Source organism: Anabrus simplex, chromosome 1 (assembly GCF_040414725.1).
Source record: "Anabrus simplex isolate iqAnaSimp1 chromosome 1, ASM4041472v1, whole genome shotgun sequence".
NCBI lineage: Eukaryota > Metazoa > Arthropoda > Insecta > Orthoptera > Tettigoniidae > Anabrus > Anabrus simplex.
In genome coordinates, this window is record NC_090265.1 from 971,016,714 (window position 1) to 971,031,285 (window position 14,572).

The 14,572-nt window shown below is 40.9% G+C and overlaps 1 long non-coding RNA gene across 1 annotated transcript in view; it reads left to right on the forward strand.

Annotated features, from left to right (window-relative positions):
• The first annotated feature begins 3,603 nt into the window (after positions 1-3,603).
• The window catches only part of LOC136875289 (uncharacterized), a 340,845-nt gene continuing 329,876 nt past the window's right edge, over positions 3,604-14,572 (forward strand). The window contains exon 1 of the long non-coding RNA XR_010860419.2: positions 3,604-3,738. This is a non-coding gene — a long non-coding RNA (uncharacterized lncRNA). The remainder of the gene's footprint in view (positions 3,739-14,572) is intronic.

Below are 14,572 nucleotides of genomic sequence, written 5' to 3' on the forward strand. Positions count from 1 at the left end.
AATTGTAAAAGGTTATATTTTTCTTTTAGAACTTCAAACTTAACAATCTTTCACTGAGTGAATACAGTAATACATCAGGTACAATGACAAACTAGAAACAAGACAAGAAAGATCCAAATTTTAGTGACTTTTATAATTCTTGGGCTTCAAGCCCCTCGCTTCACAATTTCTGAGCTCCCAGCTCAAATTTACAAAGAGCACAAATTTATTCAAGGGCAGAAATCCCCTAATTCATGGAGCACTTGCTCCCGTAATACAATGTCTAGCCTTCTAGAGGCACTCTTTACAATTACAAAATTTGAAAAAGAGCTAACAGGCTCTCGGTTCCATACTGCCTACTCAAGGCAACATTACATCACTCTCAGGTCTCTCAAACCACCATTTACAAATGGAACTTATTTTTACAGGGGTATTAAATACCCAACCTACTGGGCCTTCGTGGAATAAGAATAACAGGTTAAATTAATGGCCCGAACACAAAATGAATGGAGGCGTATACTTGCACTCCTAGATATGAACAGTAAAAGGCCTAAGGGGCTCTAGGCCGATGAAACAGGGGCTATTCCCAAACTACTGAGGTGACTCGTATAGAAATTACGTTAACACATTACAGGCAGAAAACCGTCACAAAACGAAGGCGCCTCAAACCAAGATGAAGGGGAGCTCGAGAGGGTAATTCTCTCTCTATCCCCGATTTACAGTTAAATATTTTATGAAATTTTTACATTAGCCGGAAGAAAGTTGCATTTTAGAAAAGTTGTTACATACTAAAGAGTCGGACCTTTCCCTCGGGTTAAACTGCGGAGTAGGCAAGAAGGAATAAAGTTATGTGACCATTACCTTGTAGATGTTATAGCTGCCGACGAAAGAGGCCGCCCGCCTCCTGCTTAACACACACTCAGATAGACGTCGATCAATTGGCCAAGAAACGTGAAAATCCGCAATTTATTAACCCTCAGGGAAGGTTCGAGATCATTCAAGACTAAACCAGCCACACCCTCTCAATTTAATTGTTAAATTTCAAACTTACACTCAGAATCGAACCAGAAGCCTGCGATAGGTTGAAAATTAATTACAGAAATTTGGGGTTGGCTAGATTCAAAACTGGCGGAAAGAAAATATAAATATTGCCAACCCAAAAATAAATGAACATCAATCAGTTACAAAAACCTAGAAATACAAAACTTCTTTAAATTATAAATTCTTTCACTTCGCACCAGGATGCATGATCATAGCTTTTTTGGCAGTGTCATGTATGGAAGAATGTCCAAACTTCTTGATGAATGGGAAACAAAACAAGGAGAAATTCACCCAGTTTAAGAAACTGTACAATAACAAAATTACATAATATTTCGGTGGTGACATCTTCTGATTACAGTTCCAATTTCCAGTTGTAGTAGTTTCCACATTAGTTCGATAAAGGAGTTCATTAAGGCGCTAATTTTGAGTGCGCGGCGTTGAGGTGTACCTCCCGGTACAGTTTAAAAAATCACTCTTAATTTCTCATGTGTTTAAAATATTTTTGTGCGAATGTCTCTAGCAGATCCGGACCTTAAGCCTTTTTTGTGTGCATATACCTTCGGCTACCTCCGGTTGCCTATCAGGTGTCCATCATGATACTAACTGTTTATATCCTGGATCTACTATAGGTAAATTTTAGTCATGTTTTCAGGGTGCAAAACGGCCTGGTTTTTTAAGAAACATTATCCGAAATCGTACCATTTTAAGCACCAAAATAAGAGGAATGAAATCACCATAAAATCACATTCCTGCGGCATTATCACTTAGAGACACTAACAATATATTTTATTTATAGTTATTCTTCTGTTACTCGATTTAATCATTCCGTACGGGATCCTTGTTGGCTAATTGTATAGGCATATACGGTACCTATGACATACAAATGAGTTACAAAATGTCACAACATGAACATCAACCGTCGAGTGATAAAATTTCGGCCATGGTAATACTGCTGGCTTTATAAAATGTGACATTATTACTGTTATTTTATTGCTAGTTTAAGTCAGGGCTAAGGAAAAAAACCTGTATGTTTTATCCTCCTGAATATTGTTTTACTGAGCTCGATAGCTGCAGTCGCTTAAGTGCAGCCAGTATCCAGTATTCGGGGGATAGTGGGTTCGAACCCCACTGTCGGCAGCCCTGAAGATGGTTTTCCGTGGTTTCCCATTTTTACACCAGGCAAATGCTGGGGCTGTACCTTATTAAGGCCACGGCTGCTTCCTTCCCACTCCTAGCACTTTCCTGTCCTATCGTCGCTATAAGACATACCTGTGTCGGTGCGACGTAAAGCAACTCGTAAAATATATATATATATATATATATATATATATATATATATATATATATTGCTTTTCTTCTAGCGTGACAGCTACATTTAGCAGCTCAGATAATATTACTTTGCAAGCATTAGCATATTGTTTTATAACAATGCAATTTGAATATAAACTTAAATTATTTTCTGGTCTGGAATTACTTTTGCTGTATGGTTTTAAGAGCTAACACGGGGATGATATACATTCCAAGGCTACTTCGGTTCCCCCACATTGTGATAGTAATGCATTGTTGTGTTCTGAAAGCGAAAGATGCTGAAACCTAAATCTGTTGTTCTTGATGGCGTGGTTTTTATTTTCAATGTAATTATCTGCGCGCTAGCATTGAAAGAATATTGAAATCGTTGAATGAGATAGAAAAAGAACTGGTAGGGCAGGGGCTTTCCATTGTATGCTCCATAGTAATTGGGTTGTGTTCCATCTCAAAAGTACAAGTCTTTCCACATTCTCTTTTGACTGTTGTGTGTACCCAGTACCAGAGTACCTGCGTATGGGCCCCAACCTTTTTACGGGCCCTGCGGCAACGGAACAAAGTAGCATTGACTTGATCATGTAATCAAATTACAATCAAGCTTTCTTAATTATTATGTTTCCAAAATATAGGAACGAACATGTTTGAAGTTACAACTGCTGAAAAATTGTCATCGATATTCAATGACATTAGAACAACTGAACTCACTTGTCAAAATAGCCAGTGAATACGACGTTTTGCAAAATATAGACTTCAAATAAATTATGAAAAGATGTTAAAAATGTTATTGCTTCATTGAAATTCATATTTATTCATTTTTATTCTATAACATTAGGCCTGATACTCAATACCTGTTGTTAAATAAAGTGTGCTATTTTGTATAACAACATCAATAACTGTGTTTCTTTTCTGTAATGAAATTGGTTTATTAAAACTGTTGGTCGGTAAAACAAAAACGTTCTAAGAGGTAATTTGCGAGGGGGCCCTCCAAGGTTTCAATTGCCTAGGGGCTTCTACAGGGTTTAATCCGTCACGGATCGTACTGTGTTACACACTTATCATTTAATCTATTTCTCAACAAAGACCATATTATTGTTGTAGCTGGATCTGCAGAAAATATTATGGTAGCTGAAACAAACTGGCCGTACGTCCACGGGTCGGTTTTGTAGAACTCTCGAACCCAGACAGAGGCGGATCTTTCTTCCCCTCACGTCTCCCCCTCCGCCGCACTCGCAGGGCTGGCAGCGCCTCATCAATGAGTGAGTGGTGTAGCCGCCAGCAGGCAGCCTAGCCAGTGCGCCTGACGCGGCCGTCCCGTCTGGTGTTGTGTGGCTCTCAGTCCATGTGCGTTGCTTGCTGTAGCTGTAGACCTTGGAGTTAACAGACTGCGAGCGAGGGATCGATAGTGGAACTCGGGTGAGTGTGTGTTGTTAATAGTAGGAACTAACCGCCATCTTCATTCACATCCTGTCTGCTTTTAAAACTCTTTGAGGAATAAAAACTGAACTATGGGAACGGGGAAGTCTTTTTTTATTACTTTTGTTTGTGCGCGACTAGCTGAGGGAGAGAAGCTATGCTATTCCTGGGCGCACGGGGTCCCTAACCCCTCGCTTGTGCGCTGGTTATATTTAGTACTGTCTCGTCAAGAATAGGCCAGAGACCCGTTTCCGCCCAAAACATAGCAAACAAAACTTAGCATTAAGTGACGGGACTCGGGAGTATTTCCATTACAGTTAAAATTCACATTTCGTATCATTTCTATTTGCACTTCTGAGGGTGTAGGTTCTTCACATGTGTCGTAGAAAGATTATGTACGGTATCACAATGGCCTGAGGTGCATCGTATAATTGATTCTGTGAGTAACTTATTGCACATTATGCATTTAGTCAGTTTTGGCTTAAATTATGCTACAGAACATCTCTGCGTAATATGTAATGTTTTCTTTGCATGATTATGCAGAAATTAATATAGAACGATTAATTATGGACTTGCTAATTTCCACTTATAGCTCAGCTTTACCTGTACAGTTACTTGCTATGATTATGTAATGTTCTGCCTACATTTACTATAAATAATGCAGACTTTCGCATGTGTTTACAAGGTCTTGATGAAGGAAGTTGATAGGACTTGAAGGTGAGAGGTATTGCAAATAGCCCATAAGTGATGGAATTTCCCTTCCAACTGCAATGGCATTTGGGCGTTATCTGCATTACAATTCAAGAGTCAGTGTTATTGAATGACGGGAAAGTCATACTCTCGCCTTTAACATACTGTTACAGGTTTATGTTGCAAGATTATTCTTTGGTCGGGATACGTACCTCAGCCTTCCTTAAGAAAGTGTGACAGTCTGTACTTCCACGTGACTTGGGATATTTCACTTTTCTGATATGCATACGTGAAAAGGCATTAATTCTATGTACTGCATTGAGTCATACTGCATAGAACGCATGCCTAGTTGTTTCTTAGAGGAACTCAAGATGGCTGCTGATGGATTCTTGCCATGAACCTACTCATTTCAGTTTTCATTACTTTTCTAAGTTTTGTTTCCATGGTGTATACTCTTTAGTTATATTTTTCAATTAGTTCCGTTCATTAAGCACATACCGTACTGAAGTTTAAATTATACTCGTAACTATCGAGGTTAACCCTCTCAACATAAGGTTGACATGTGGTGCATAACAATGGGACCCATCCTTTCGTTATTCATATTTGTGTTACCTTTAATTTATTAGTTGTTTACTTAGCATACTGTTAAAATCTATCTAGGTTTGTTGCATAATTTTGTTGATGTGAAGAAGAGTTGAGACAAACTTTCAGTTTGTCTGACCACTTGCTTTAGTACTGTGGAGAACGAGGAGACCAACATGTTTGTTGGCGTACCTGACAGTACAACTCGGAACTCTAGTTCGCATTCCAATGCTCGGCATACGCCTGCCTTATGTAACGAGGTGGCGGGAGCGACTAGCAGTCCCGCATGGCTGGCTGCCGCGCCGCGCCGGAAGTGCCTTCCTGAGAGGGGAGTTTTTGAGCACGCGAGGCAAGGATAGTGCAAGGAATGCCACCGCTCGTTCTCATTCACAAGCTAGAACTCACCGAGCGGCTCTCACTAGGCCACCAGCTTCGTGACATGGCATTCCAGAACCAGAGGGAAAGGAGATGATGACCGATGTTCTCTTTCAAGGTCACTCCTGGAATGAAGTTTTTCAGCTGATTGGCCTAATTGAGACTACATGTTTTGGAAGCATAGTCATTGGTAGTTCATCCCTACACTCGGTAATAGACGCCTCCTAAGCAGCTGAATTGTTCCCTCCATTGCAGATTGATTCGAGGCAGAAGTGAAACTCAAGACTTAATTAGTCTTTCGTTCTGTTTTCCCCTTTGTTCACTTTGTTGTACTTCAACATTTGTGCTGATAGGTTTATTATGGATACCTTATGTTGCTCATTGTCCATTGCGGTGCAAAATGAAAATTAGTCCTCTTTCTATTAATTTTAAGGTTGCATTCAGTCGTTGGAGTGGAAATGCGGGCGGCCATGCTGTGATGAGCACAGTTAGGATTCTCATCCATATGGAGAGTTTCATGCACAATGGCTGTCATACTAAATCTTACTGAATATTTTGTCAGTATGGTAACATTGTTTACCGACTTGTGTTGTAGTAGTAGTAGTAGTAGTAGTAGTAGTAGTAGTAGTAGTAGTAGTAGTAACCAAATTTGAACACTTTTAATTTAAGTATAAGTTTTCGTGAAATTAATTCGCACAAATTGCTGGTGGTGGTGGTGGTGCTTAGCATATCGTATTCTCCAGATTTAAGAACTTAATGCATGTGTTATATATGAACCTGTATTACTGCAGTACTTGTATACATGCCTATATTTGAGGCTAAGAATGGTAATAAGCACACAGCTTGTAGGAAAAAATTTCACCGTTTGAATTTGGCAGTCACTGAAATCAATTTTTAGTATAGTTGGAACCTGTAATGATGAGCACTGACATATGGATCGAAATTGTTACTCTCTAAAATGTGCTGTCATCGTCGCCTCCGTTTGAAACATGGAGAAATAGATAATTTTTACATGATTACTATCATAATCATTATTCACCATTGATCTGCATTTAGTGCTGCTATCCAAGTGGCATATGCCCTATTAGTTGTTTACCTAGTCTTTTCTTAAAGGATTTCAAAGAAGTTGGAAATTTTTTGAACATCTCCATGGGTAAATTATTCAATCCCTAATTCCTCTTTCTACAAATGAATATTTGCCCCAATTTGTCCTCTAGAATTCCAGCATTATCTCCATATTGTGATCTTTCCCACCTTTTAAAACTCCGGTCGTCTACTATTGTCATTCCACGCCATCTCTCCACTGACAGCTGGGGACATCTGGAGGATTTAGTCAAGCAGCTCGTCTCGTCTCCTTACTTTTAAGTCCTCCCTGCCCAAAGCTTGCAATATTTTCGTAACACTTCTCTTATGTCGGAAATCGACCAGAACAAATCGTGCTCCAATCTAGCTTATTAATCCCCATGAGTTAACTAATCATATGGATATCTGTGACGATAGAGAACGGAAGTGATTTGTCTCGGACTTGTCAAATGAAGTAGGCTTATTGGGAGATAGACTTGTTAGGGCTCGAACTACTGTCATCACAGCGAGTGTAATATACCCTCGCTACAAGGAAATAACTTTTTATGGTATTTGGCCTGATAGCAAAGACTTGTACACCCCTTCTCTATCTGAAAAAAGTTATTTTTGTTGCTTCTGCTAGCCGAATGCTGCCTTAAGGCTCATTAATGATTATTTCGTAACAACTGCGACAAATGTGCTGGGTCCATGGGGGCGTTTTCCTATACTGTATGTGAAAAGTAGGCGTGCACTGCTCTGAACTCGTACGCATTGAACTGCTGCTGAAGCTTTTGGAGGCAGATATGCCATCGACCATTAACACACAAGCTTTGCCAGTCAATACCCGAGTGAGAGGATATATCTGTGATTTGCAGACACTAAGACTCGTTTGACAGTGGAGTGCTTCGCTTTTCGATCCAATATGACATGTAAACACGAACCTGGTTCATACACGTGAAGGCGATGCTAGACTTGGCCACACACGTCGTATATGTTATGTTTTCTAGAGATGCTTTTGCAGTCACTGCGGCAAGGAAAGAAATAAAATACTGTCCCGAGTAAAATCACATTTTCGAGGTATCACCCGATTCACTACCGTTGCATTAGTTTTGAATTTCTTTCGCTTCCTTTGTCCCATTCTTTGAAACCATCTTCTCTCCATTCTCTTACCCCTATGTGGTCGAACCGGATCAGTGCCCTTCTTTCCACTTTGCGGCGGACCCTGTTCTTTTGTTTACCTGTTCACTCCTCTTTCACCTTTTTCTCCCTACATATTTTATCTCCAGGTGAGAGACTTCCAAAATTTGTCATTTCCCTCTTATTTCCTCCTTAGCTACAGCAAAGCCTTTGGTTCCATTCTCGACTTACTTTTTCATTTAGTTTTACAGATTCAACTGGAGGGCCGAGTGTTTTCTGAATATGTAAGGACAGTGTTACTAGTTTTCAGCCTTCCTCATTTCATACATGCTGCGAGTCAGATCACATGTTTGACCTTCTTAATACGATGAATCTTGAAACACAACTGACGCAGATGTTCCCTCTAATAAACATAGCACTAGTAAATAGAAAATAAAATAAATAAATAGACATTTTTTAAATGTTTTACTTTTAGGTACAACTATATTTCTCTCACGGAAATACATAGATATGAATTATACTCTTAACAAACTAGTCCGTTGTGGAGTTATGTCATTAGAGGGTATTATAAAGTTGGGATTAAATTCATATTGAAGCATCTATTATGAAAACATGTTGGTTCTACTGAAACGTGGGTTGTTATAGATTTAAAATATGCCTACAAGAAACTATAGGTTTAGTATTAAAATTGATCTGCATGAAAATCAGCTGTATTTTGACCCAGTCATTATTTAAACATTGTCCTCGCAAGTAGTAACATTTTCGCAGTCATGATATTCTCATCCGATGAGGTGTTATTCATTTCTCTTTTTTTTTCACTTCTGTCGAATCGTACGGTTTCCTACCTGTAAATATATTCGACCTCTTATGCTATCTTCCATATATTTAATGATGGTGTGTTGAGAGAACACAGCAGAACCTTTCAAGAGACTTTAGGTCACTGTCTGGAAATGGTCGCTCGTACATGTAGAAATATGTGCGGATCTGTCTGAGAGAGTATTGCCTTTTATGGAATGGATCGTACCTGTCTGAAGAGTAGTTTCTTCGTGTTGCCTGCTACCTGTGTAGCTGCTGACTTAAGGATTAAGACTCTGCTCCCTGAAAGCATTTAGGCCAGGTAGATTGCAATGTATGCCGTGGGAACTCTGATGTCAGTTGTGTTGTTTTAAGAGGTTCATTGAAGTACATGAGCCGGGAATGATTGATAGAGGGGTGATTTAAAGGCAATATAAGCTTTTTTGCGGAGGAATTAGTTAAGAGAGTTGGCGAGTATGTGGACCATGAATATGAGCAAGGCAGGAGAAAGAACGGCGACTGCTGCTGCAGTGCTTGGCGAGTGGGGCCCCAGTGAGGAGGGAACTGATGGCCCAGAAAAACTCAAAATAATAGGGCGGTGTCTAGACGCTCAGTCATCGTGACCAATATTCAGCGTTCATCCGAGAGAACAAACTATGGTCCATAAAAAGTAATGATTGTAATAGGCTAAGGTTTGTTAAAAGTGACGATGTTCAGAGTTGTGGAAAATGGCGATAAAATGTCTATGTACGCCTGACTTCAGTTTCCTGCGCCCTCCTTTGCTATGCTAATTCACATATACAATGCGAGGGAGAGCTACTTTTGTATGCTCACTTCAGTTGCATGGGAATCTTGTCACCTAGCATTTCTTGATCTACCTCTCCTAACGTTGTTCGTTATAAACCTGAAACTAGCCGTATTCTTCGAGGATTATCGTGGACATACATTCGAAAGACGACAGTGTAACTCGTAGATTGTGGTGATTATTTCAGATCATATGATTCTTCAGGGTTTTTTTGCCTGGTGTGAAAATGGGAAACCACTGAAAACCGTCTTCAGGGCTGCCGACAGTGGGGTTCGAACCCACTATCTCCCAGATGCAAGCTCTCAGCTGCGCGCCCCTAATCGCACGGCCAACTCGCCAGGTGCTGATGTATTTTACTCCCCTAACAGAGTTCGATTTTTATGTCTTAGGTGAATGTTACGAAAATAGGTGTTCATTAAGCTGCTGTTCATTTCTCTAGAAGCCGGGCCTACACCTTTTTAAGAAAAGCACTGTATGTATGTATTTGACGGGAATGGAATTCGCGCTCGCGTTTACTATGGTAATGCACTATTATCTTTGTTATTGTCACCGACCGTGTCTCTACACGGTTTGGGTCACGTAGCTGTCGGCTTTCATTCGGGAGATACCGAGTTCGAACCCCACTGTCGGCAGCCCTGAAAATGCTTTTCCGTGACTTACCATTTTCTCACTAGGTAAATGCTGGGGTTGTACCTTAAAGGCCACGGTCACCTAGGCTAGCGTAAGGAACTGGGAGCAATGCCAAATTGACCTAGGGTCCCCGTGATCCCTATTCTCCCTAATTGAGAGCCCATGTGTGGCCGCTCCTTTGTAACAGTAGGATGTCATGGATGCGCTGAACTGTAATGATTTAAGTGCATTTTATTAAGTACAAATCAGTAACTTAAATATAAGATTTTGTAAAACATATGCAACTAAGTTATAAATTACAGTTGACATTACCTTTTTGTCCTTGAATCTCCATTTGTAATTACGGTACCTAGTTGAGGTTAAGTCTTAAGGTAGGGGCATTGGGATTAGATGGGAAGAACGAAGAAAACGGACACATACTCTATCCTCAGTCCAGATCTCCTAAATTGAATTTAACATCGTGGGCGTTCATTACATGCCATAAATAGTTTTTTCGCTTTTCCTATTAAGGTGACGTATCTCTGGCGATTATAATCATTGATACGTTTTGCGCTCGTCTCAGCAATATTATTTCCTGGATGTCATCACATAGCTTACAAAGTGTTAGAATCCTGGGATATTAATTTTTAATATTGTTACGAATAAAACACTTCATTGGTCATTTAATCTAGGATGACCCAATCAGTATACATACATACGTATATAGTTACACTTGACAATGAATGACAATACTTCGCTAATTAGTGGCTATTTACAAAAGTTTCTTGTCCTCACACTGACAGCGAGTCTCGGCTGACTGGTATTTACCTCGTACGGGCGATTCTTCCATAATCTTGAGTTTATTCACGCAGCAGTTCCAACAGACAGGTTCCAACACACGAGCGTTGGCTATCACGATGCACGACTGTACACTTGGCTCGACTTCAGACGAGGCCGATAACTCCCGAAATCAATCCACGTGACTGCTCCTCACACTGAACTACTCAACATTTCACTCGGCAAAACAGCAACTCAACTCCAAACACTAAAGAACTCTTGACAACTCCACTACTCCCGCTCGCGGCGAGTCTGCTTTTATGTACCTAGTGATGTCCTAGTATTTTAGGGGTGTAGCTAGAATGGGAACCTTCTAGATACGCCTCCAGAAAATCTGCGGAGACATCAGGCGTAAAGGAAAATACAAGCAGAGGCCGCCACATGTCCTCAGGCCGGCCAGGCGATCCTTTCCTGGAAGTACCAGAAGGGAGGGGGTTGGGGGAGGCTTCCAGAGGGCTGGCTTTCGCATATAAGCACGAGACCATTTAGTATTGGATCAGCAAGTTATTAACAATAGTTTGTTTGTAAATCAGGTCTTTGAAATCACTCGGCTACGGGATAAGTTGCTCCTAAACTTACTTGTGTAATTATTTTGTCTAATAATAATAATAATAATAATAATAATAGTGTGGCCTCAGCTACCGTGTGCAGACATTTCAATTTGATGCCATCTGGCTGTCTGCTCGTCAATTTCGACGTTCCGTTTTACTCCAGGCCCACTAGATGGCAGACCGAGTAAACCGGATCTCTCTTGGGCGTCTATGGCTGAGATTTAATCAATCATTGTCGGGTAAACACCAAATGTGTCACCCGAGATCTTTTACATGGCGACATCGTACGACATGGAGTGTCGAATGGACTTTTTTCCTCCCTTCAAAAATCCGACTACCTCAGCCGGGTTTGAACCCGCTATCTTGGGATCCGGAGGCCGACACTCGAAGAGTCGAATGATTTTAGACTGGATAGAGAGGTGCGTTCATCGAAGGCATGGAACATTCGCCTACTGCTCATACTAATCCTTTTACATATACAGTATATTGTGTTCTGGACGAAGTCAGTGTCGCCATTAGATTGTTGAGAGTGAGAAGATTGTTCTGTCAATACAGAGTAATTTTTCGATTGAGGATTTTGGCTCTTATTTTCCTTAAAACAATAATGACCACAAATATTGATATGATTGATACGAATTCAAATTAGTAAGCACTGTTTTTCTCATGAGTATCGGGTTTTGCAGGATCTTTTCCGTGATTGCGACTGTCATGTTTTCATTATAGAGTTGGCTCTGTTTTGATCCATCAGCCCGCTGTATTAAAGGTACAAACTGTTGGATAACATGTGGACTGTTTGGATCTAGGTTTGGAGTACGTGTGTATACTTGAATCAACGTCTTCACCGCGGCTCCATGGCTAAATGGTTGGCTTGCTGGCATTGGACCGAGGGGTCCCGGGTTCGATTCCCGGTCGTGTTGGAGATTTTCTTTCATTGGTTAATTCCTCTGGCTCAGAGGCTGGATGTTTGTGCCTTCTTCAGCATTAGAATTAATCTTAGGTAGGGCTCGATCCCCACAGACGCGCAGGTCGCTTATAGGGCATCAGCTCGAAAGACCTGCACCAGGCCACACACCATTTTAAAAAAATTCACCCGGCATTCGCCTAGAGCTAGTAATAAGGATTGGTAATAACCTAAGGAACTGGAACTTCACTCACAACACCGTTTTTTGTTAGGGTCTGCTTTGGGTACGTATCTACGGATACGATAAGATTTTATATAGATTAATAATCATAATCTCGTCAAATATTTAAAACATCAATTATCTCAATGAGGAAGTTCCCGTTCATAGTGAGGAAGCTTAGAATATGTAGCCTAATTGGAAGCAGTGCCAGACTCCCAGTTTATTGTAACAGTTTCATTCTGGGTCATAAGGTATGGCAATCTTGTTTAATTAGGTGGTGGTTGATTGAGTTAAGGAGGGATAAACTGAAATTGCGACTGATTGGTAAGATAATATCTTTGGAATTGCGTAGGATTGAAATCAGAGGCTTGGTTGGTGCCCTCGAAGGAGCCGTTTTCGAAGAAAAAAATAATAGGTAAATATATCGGCCTGTTTATATCTATCATCAATCTGTGCTGTAAACAAAACAAGAAAATAAACCCGTGGGCATTGGGCTTACTAAAATGACTGCTGTCCAGCCACGTCATATTGCTTGGCTTTCATGAATCATGATCTAACTCCCCAGTTGACGAGGCCATGTGAAACCAGTTCCAACCCTCTCCCCTCAAATAAAAACTTTGGAACAGCTGGAAATGAATCCAAGAGTCTCCATATGAGAATGTGAGGACCTGCACTATGGACATGTGCAGAGAAACACGATGGAGAGGAATAGAATTGGCCACTGTATCAATCGTATTAGTTGTCACTTTGGAGTAGTAAGCCTCTCTCTCTATCTCTCTCTGAATTTTGAAGGATCCATTTGACACTTGGTGTCGTACAAGAGTAGGTATGTAAAAGATATCTAGTGACATAGTGTTTATCCTATAAAATTAACTAAAATATCTCCCACTAGGAATCCAGTTTACTCTGTCGTGTCATAGAGTAAAAGGGGAAATTCGAAATTGATACGCAGGTAGCCTAAATGACGCCGAATTACAGTGCCTGCACACGGTACATGAGGCCTTATTATTATTATTATTATTATTATTATTATTATTATTATTATTATTATTAATGTACTTAAAAATGTTAAGCAATAGAACGCCGAGGGAAATGGTGTGTTTTCTATAATTATTTTCTTATACTCTATGCATAGAGAACTTTTATTTTACAGACCCAAGCAGGTATTGAGCCTCCGCGGCTCAGGTGGCAGCGCGCCGGCCTCTCACTGCTGGGTTCCGTGGTTCAAATCCCGGTCACTCCGTGTGAGATTTGTGCTGGACAAAGCGGAAGTGGTACGGTTTTTTTGTTTTTTTTGTTATTTTTTTTCGGGTACTCCGGTTTTCCCTGTCATATTTCACTCCAGCAATACACTATAATATAATTTCATTTTATGTCATTCATTAATCATTGCCCCAGAGGAGTGCGACAGGCTTCGGCAGCCGGCACAATTCGTATCCTCACCGCTAGATGGGGGCTTCATTCATTCATTCCATTCATGACCCGATCGAATGACTGGAAACAGGCTGTGGATTTTCATTTTCAGGCAGGTTTTATGGCGACGATAGGATAGGAAAGGGCTGGGAGTGGGAAGGAAGTAATGGTAGACTTTAAGGTAAGCCCCAGCATTTGCCTGGTGTGGAAATGGGATACCACGGAAAACCATATAAAGGGCTGCCGACAATCTGGTTCGAACCCACTATCTCCTGAATGCAAGCGGATGACTACGTGACCCAAACCGCGCAGCCACTTTGTCGGTCTTAGGGAACAAAACCCTGGGGAAACTTAAACCATAATAATGATGATGCACCCAAGTCAACTAGCTTCGAGAACATCTTGGCTGGTATTGAGAGCCACGCTACCTTACTTTCAGATGCTCAGTCTGACTCATATTCTGTGCACCTTCATTTGTACTTGGTATTCGAGCTTGTGGTAGGCCTCTCGACTGGTTGTTAGCCAGCTTAACTGTAGCTCCCAGCTGACGGGATGTGATGTAAGGGTACGCGGGCGTGTAGTGGCGTGGGAAGAATCCCTCTCACTATACCACCCCATTCCATTGACAGAGCGTGGGTGGGAGAGGGAGGGGCGGAGCCGTAGATCGCTCGTTGTGAATGAGCCCGCTGGATTGAAGGCTGATCCGTCTCATTCTGTCTATCCACCCGCATCTTCTGAAAAACATGCGTCACACATGCTCCTACTGCTTCTTGTATCTATTCAACTTGATTGATATTCGTAGTTGCTCGTCGTTCTCCAAAGGTCATAGTATGATTCACAATAAAACACGTCCTTTA